The sequence below is a fragment of the Mandrillus leucophaeus genome, unplaced genomic scaffold (genome assembly GCF_000951045.1).
Source record: "Mandrillus leucophaeus isolate KB7577 unplaced genomic scaffold, Mleu.le_1.0 Scaffold163, whole genome shotgun sequence".
Lineage (NCBI taxonomy): Eukaryota > Metazoa > Chordata > Mammalia > Primates > Cercopithecidae > Mandrillus > Mandrillus leucophaeus.
Window position 1 is genome coordinate 2,594,141 of NW_012101621.1, and position 7,398 is coordinate 2,601,538.

Genomic DNA, 7,398 nt, shown 5'->3' on the forward strand with positions numbered 1-7,398 from the left:
ACAGAATCAGACTCCATCTCAAAAAGCAAACAAACAAAACAAAAAAAACAATAATAACTGCAGCAACCTGTTAAGAAGTAGGCAATATAAACTTTTTTTTTTCTTTTGAGATGGAGTCTTGCTCTGTCACCAGGCTGGGGTGCAGTGGCACCACCTTGGCTCACAGCATTCTCCATCTCCTGGGTTCAAGTGATTCTCCTGCCTCAGACTCCCGAGTAGCTGGGAATACAGACATGTGCTGCCACGCCCAACTAATTTTTGTATTTTTAGTAGAGATGGGGTTTTACCATATGTTGGCCAGGCTGGTATCAAACTCCTGACCTCAAGTGGTTCACCCACCTTGGCCTCCCAGTGTTGGGATTGCAGGCGTGAGCCACCACATTCAGCAAAAATATGTAAATTGAGACAACATAAAATCAAAATATGGGGGGAAGCTGTTAAAGTACAGAGTTTCTGTTTTCATTTTTCTTTATTTTCTTTCTTTATTTATTTTTGAGACAGAGTCTCGCTCTGTCGTCCAGGTTGGTGTGCAGTGGCGCGATCTTAGCTCACTGCAACCTCCGCCTCCCAGTTTCAAGCAGTTCCCTGCCTCAGCCTCCCAAGTAGCTGGGATTGCAGGCTCCTGCCACCACGCCTGGCTAATTTTTATATTTTTAGTAGAGATGGGGTTTCACCATATTATTCAGGCTGGTCTTGAACTCTGGACCTCGTGATCCACCCACCTTGGTCTCCCAAAGTGTTGGGATTACAGGCGTGAGGCACCATGCCCAGCTTCATTTTTCTTTATTTCTATTCTATCCAGGATGTAAGATACGTTGTCATCTCTTTAAAATAACTCGTTATATCTATATTTTTTGTAAGCCTCACGGTAACCACTATGTAAAAACATATAATAGATTCACTAAGAATAAAAAGCAATGATTTAAAACATACTGCCAGAGAAAATAAATCAACGGAGGACAGTAAGAAAGGAAGAAAAGAAGAGAGGAGTTATAAAACAACCAAAAAAACAAGGAACAAAATGACAGTAGTAAGTTTTTACATATCAATAGTACTAAATGTAAACAAACTCAATTCTTCAATTAAAAGTCATAAAGTGGCTTAATAAACAAAGAAATAAGACCTAACTTGTAGACACACATAGAGTGAGTGTGAAGGGGTGGAAAAAGATATTCCATGCAACTAGAAACAAAAAAGGGGAGGAGTAGCTATATTTACATCAGATAAAGTAGACTACAACTCAAAAACTATAAAAAGATATACTATATAAATACACTATGAATCAAAAACTGTAAAAAGAGACACCATAACTGTAAAAAGTCACTCTATAATGATGAAGGGATCAATTCAGAAAGAGGATATAACCATTATAAATATCTATGCACCCAATGTGAGAATTCCCAAGTATATAAACAAACATTAATAAATCTGAAGCGAGAGAGAGACAGCAATACAATAATAGCCGAGGACTTCAACACCATGCTGTCAACAATGGACAGATCATTCAGTCAGAAAATCAACAAAGAAACGTCAGAGTTAAGCTACACACTGGACCAAATAGGTCTAACTGACATTTATAGAACATGTCACCCAACTGCTGCAGGATACACATTTTTTTTTTCATTAGCACATGGAACATTCTCCAGAAGAGACCTTACCTTAGGTCACAAAACAAGTATTAACAAATTCAAAAATGTAGAAATTATATCGAGCATCACATTGATCAAGTATCACATTGATCAAGTACCACATTGATCAAGTGTCACATTGGTCAGAAAAGAAGTCAATAATAAGAGAAACCTTGAAAAATGCACAAACACATGGAAATTAAACAATATGCTCCTGAACGACCAGTGGGTCAGTGAGAAAATTAAGAAATTAAAAAATTTCTTGAAACAAATGAAAATAGAAATACAGCATCCCCAAATCTATGGGATACAGGACAAGGAGTACTAAGGGAAGTTTACAGCAATAAATGCCTGTATGAAAAAGGTAAAATGTCTTCAAATACTCTGGGGGCGGTGACTCATGCCTGTAATCCTAGCACTTTGGGAGGCCAAGGGAGGAGGATTACTTGAGGTCAGGAGTTCAAGACCAGCCTGGGCAACATAGCGAGACCCCGTCTCTACAAAAAATAAAGAATATTGTCTGGGCATAATGGCATGCACTTGTAGTCTTAGCTACCCAAGAGACTGAGGTGGTAGGATGGCTTGAGCCCACAAGATCAAGGCTGCAGTGAGCTGTAATTGTGCCACTGCACTCTAGCATGGGTGACAGAGTGAGACCCTGTCTCAAAAAATAAAAGAAAAAAAGATTTCAAGTAAACAACCTAATGATGCACCTCAAGGAACTAGAAAAGCAAGAATAACCAAAACCTAAAATTAATATAGGAAGAAAATATATAAAAGCAGAAATAAATGTGATTGAGATGAAGAAGGCAAGGCTAGGTATGGTGGCTCATGCCTATAATCCCAGTGCTTTGGGAGGCTGAGGTGGGAGGATTCTGTGAGGCCAGGAATTTGAGACCACCCTGCGCAATGTAATGAGACCCCTGCCTCTACAAAAAATAAAAGAAAAATATTAGCCAGGCATGGTGCAATGCACCTGTAATTCTAGCTACTTGGGAAACTGACACAGGAGGATCCCTGGACTTGGGAATGTGACACAGGAGGATCCCTTGAGCCCAGGAGTTAGGAGTTTGAAGTTACAGTGGGCTATGATTGTGCCACTGTATTCCAACCTGGGTGACAAAGTAAAATCCCGTCTCTCAAAAGAAAAAAACAGAAAAAGAAAAAAAAGAAAAACAACAACACAGACGATCAATAGAATAAAAGGTTGTTTTTTTGAAAACATAAACAAAGTTAACAAACCTTTAGCTAGACCAACTAAGAAAAAAAAGCAGAGAAAACTCAGGTAAATCAAATCAGAAATGAAAAAGGAGACATAACTGAGACCACAGAACTACAAAGTACAATTAAAGACTATTTTGAATAATTATACACAGACAAATTGGAAAAGCTAGAAGAAATGGATACATTCCTGGACACATACAATGTACCAAGATTGAAACATGAAGAAAGAAAACCTCAGGCTAGGAACCATGGCTCGTGCCTGTGATCCCAGTACTTTGGGAGGCCGAGGCGGGTGGATCACCTGAGGTCAGGAGTTCGAGACCATCCTGGCCAACATGGTGAAATCCCATCTCTACTAAAAATACAAAAATTAGCTGGGCATAGTGGTGCGTGCCTGTAATCCCAGCTACTCAGGAGACTGAGGCAGGAGAATCCTTATCTCTTGAACTCGGGAGGCAGAGGTTGCAGTGAGCCAAGATCACGCCATTGCACTCCAGCCTGGGTGACAATAGTGAAACTCTGTCTCCAAAAAAAAAAAAAAAAAAGAAAAAAAAAATAGAAAACCTCAACAAACCAATGACAAGTGATGAGACTGAAACTATAATAAAAAGTTTCTCATCAGAGAAAAGTCCAGGATCTGATGCTTCACTGCTGAATTCTATCAAACACTTAAAGAAGAACTAATACCAATTGTACTCAAACTCTTCAAAAAAATTTAAGGGAAGAAATATTTTCCAACTAATTTTTTCTTTTTTCTTTTTTTTTTTTTTTTTTTTGAGGTGGAGTCTTGCTCCTGTCTCTTATACACATCTAGATGTGTATAAGAGACAGGTCTTGCTCTGTTGCCTAGGCTGGAGTGCAGTGGTGCCATGTCGGCTCACTGCAACCTCTACCTCTCAGGTTCAAGCCATTATCCTGTCTCAGCCTCCCGAGTAGCTGGGATTAGAGGCATGCACCACCATGCCTGGATAATTTTTGTATTTTTAGTAGAGACGGGGTTTCACCATTTTGGCCAGGCTGGTCTCGAACCCCTGACCTCAAGTGATCTGCCCACCTCAGTCTCCCAAAGAGCTGGGGTTAAGGTGTGAGCCACTGAGTCTGGCCCCCAACTCATTTTACAATGCCAACATTAACCTGATACCAAAACCAGATAAAGATATAACAAATGAAGAAAACTATAGGCTAATATTACTGAAGGACATAGATGCAAAAATTCGTTAAAGAGATCATTCATCATGAGCAAGTGGGATTCATCTAGGGATACAAGAATGGTTCAAAATACACAAATTAGCCTGGGCGGGGTGGCTCATGCCTGTAATCCCAGCCCTTTGGGAGGCCAAGGGTGGGTGAATCACTTGAGGTCAGGAGTTTGAGACCAGCCTGGCCACCATGGTGAAATCTCATCTCTATTAAGAACACAAAAATTAGCTAGGTGTGGTGGCACACACCTGTAATCCCAGCTATTCAGGAGGCTGAGGCAGGAGAATCACTTGATCCCAGGAGATGAAAGTTGCAGTGAGCTGAGATCTCACCACTGCACCCCAGCCTGTGTGACAGAGGGAGACTCTGTCTCAAAAAACAAACAAACAATCAAACAAACAAACAAAACCAAACAAAAACCAAAAGACACAAAAACCCAAAACAAACCCCTCACAAATCAATAAATGCGATGCATGCCTTAACAGAACCAAAACCAACATCCATATGATCACTTCAATAGATGCTAAAAAAAATTAGATAAAATTTAACATCACTCTATGATAAAAACCCTCAACTAACTGGGTATAGAAAAAAAGATACCTTAAAATAATAAAGGCCATATATGTTAAACCCACAGCTAACATCCTGCTGAATGGGGAAAGATTGAAAGCCTTTCCTCTAAGATCTGGAACAAGATAAGGACAACCATTTTCACCACTTTTATTCAGCGTAATACTGGAAGTCCTGGCTAGAGCAATTAGGCAAGAGAGAGAAATAAAGAGTATCCAAATTGGAAAGAAAGAGGGCAAATTAGCCTTGTTTGCAGATTACACGATCTCGTACTTAGAAAAATCTGAAGATTCCACCAAAAACTGTTAGAACTGATAAACAAATTCAGGAAAGTTGCAGGATACGAAATCAACATGCAAAAATTAGTAGCATTTATTTACACCAATAGTGAACAATCTGAAAAAGAAATCAAGAAAGCAATCCGATTTATGGTGGCTACAAATAATATAAAATACTTAGGAATTAATGTAACCAAAGAAATGAAAGATCTATACAAGGAAAACTATAAAACACTGATGAAAGAAATTGAAGAGGACACAAAAATGGAAAGATGTTCCATGCTGAGGGATCAGAAGAATTAATAGTTTTAAAATGTCAGTATTACCCAAAGCAATTTACAGATACCATGCAACCTCTATCAAAATATCAATGACATTCTTCACAGAAATAGAAACACAACCCTAAAATTAATGTGGAACCACAAAAGACCCTGAATAGCCGAAGTAATCCTGAGGAAACAGAGCAAAAGTGGAGGTATCATGCTACCAGACTTCAAAGCATACTACAAAGCTATAATAACCAAATCATGGTATCGGCATAAAAACAGACACATAGATCAGTGGAACATAGTAAGGAACTCAGGTATCAATCCAAGCATACAACTGAGTCACTTGCAACAAAGGCACCAAGAACATATGATGGGAAAAGGTTAGTCCTTTAATAAATGGTGCTGGGAAAACTAGATAACCAAATGCAGGAGAATGAAGCTGGATCACTCTCTCACCATGTACAGAAATCAAATAAAAATGGACAAAAGACTTAAATCTAAGATCTGAAACTATGAAACTCCCACGAGAAGATATTGAGTGATGCTCCAGGACATTGATCTGGACTAAGATTTTTTTGCATAGGACTTCAATAATACAGACAACCAAAGCAAAAATACACAAATGAGATGATATCAAGTTGAAAAGCTTCTGGACAGCAAAAGAAACAATAAACAAAGTGAAGAGACACTTCACAGAATGGGAGAAAATATTTGCAAACTACCCATCTGAAAAAGGGTTAATAATCAGAATACATAAGGAGCTCAAACAACTCAATAGCAAAAATCCCCATACAATCTAATTAAAAAGTAGGCAAAAGATCTGAATAGATATTTTCCAAAAGAAGACACACAAATGGCCAATAGTTACATAAAAAATGTGCAACATCTTCAATCATCAGAAAAATGCAAACCAAAACTACAATGAAATATCATCTCACCCTTGTTACAATGCTTTACAATGAAATGTCATCGCACCCTAGTTACAATGCTTTTATCAAAAAGACAGGGAGTAATGAATACTGGCAAGAATGCGGAGAAAGGGAAATCCTTGTACATTGTTGGTGAGAATGTAAATTGGTAGAGGCATTATGGAAAACTGCACGGAGGTTCCTCAGAAAACTAAAATAGAATCATCATATATTCCAGCAATTCCACTACTGGATATATATCCAAAAGAAAGGAAATCAATATACTGAAGTAATATCTACACTCTCATGTTTGTTGTAGCACTATTTACAATAGCCAAAATATGGAATCAACCTAAGTGCTCATCAATAGATGAATGAGTAATGAAAATGTGGTATATATACACAACAGCATAATATTCAGACACATACATACACACACACACACACACACACACACACACACACATATCCTGTCATTTGCAGCATGGATGGAACTGGAGGCCATTATGTTAAGTGAAATAAGCCAAGCACAGAAAGACAGATATTGCATGTTCTCACTCATATGTGGGAGCTGAAAAAGCGGATCTCATAAATATAGGGAGTAGATTGGTAGAAGGTAGGAAGTAGGTGGGGATAAAGAGAGGTTGATTAATGGGTACAAATATACTATTTGGTAGACAAAGTAACACCTAATGTTTGATAGATTAGTAGTGTGACTATAGTTTATCATAAACTATTGTACATTTCAAAATCACTATAAAATAACTCAAATGTTTCTGGCGTAAAGAAAATACAAACATTGGCCGGGCGCGGTGGCTCAAGCCTGTAATCCTAGCACTTTGGGAGGCCGAGACGGGTGGATTACGAGGTCAGGAGATCGAGACCATCCTGGTTAACACGGTGAAACCCCGTCTCTACTAAAAAAATTCAAAAAACTAGCCGGGCAAGGTGGCGGGCGTCTGTAGTCCCAGCTACTCGGGAGGCTGAGGCAGGAGAATGGTGTGAACCCGGGAGGCGGAGGTAGCTGAGATCCGGCCACTGCGCTCCAGCCTGGGCGACAAAGCGAGACTCTGTCTCAAAAAAAAAAAAAAAAAAAAAAAAAAAAAAAAAAAAAAAGAAAATACAAACATTTAAGTTGATGGACGTTCCAATTACACTGATTTGATATTTACAAATTATGTTAATGTGTTACTCTACCACATGAACCCTGAAAAAAAATATATCTCTATTATGTATTGGTGAAAAATATTGGCTTTGAGAAAAAATAAATTACCGTAGACTCAGAAGTTGTCTTAAATGGCTTCTCTTATAGGAGAAGATA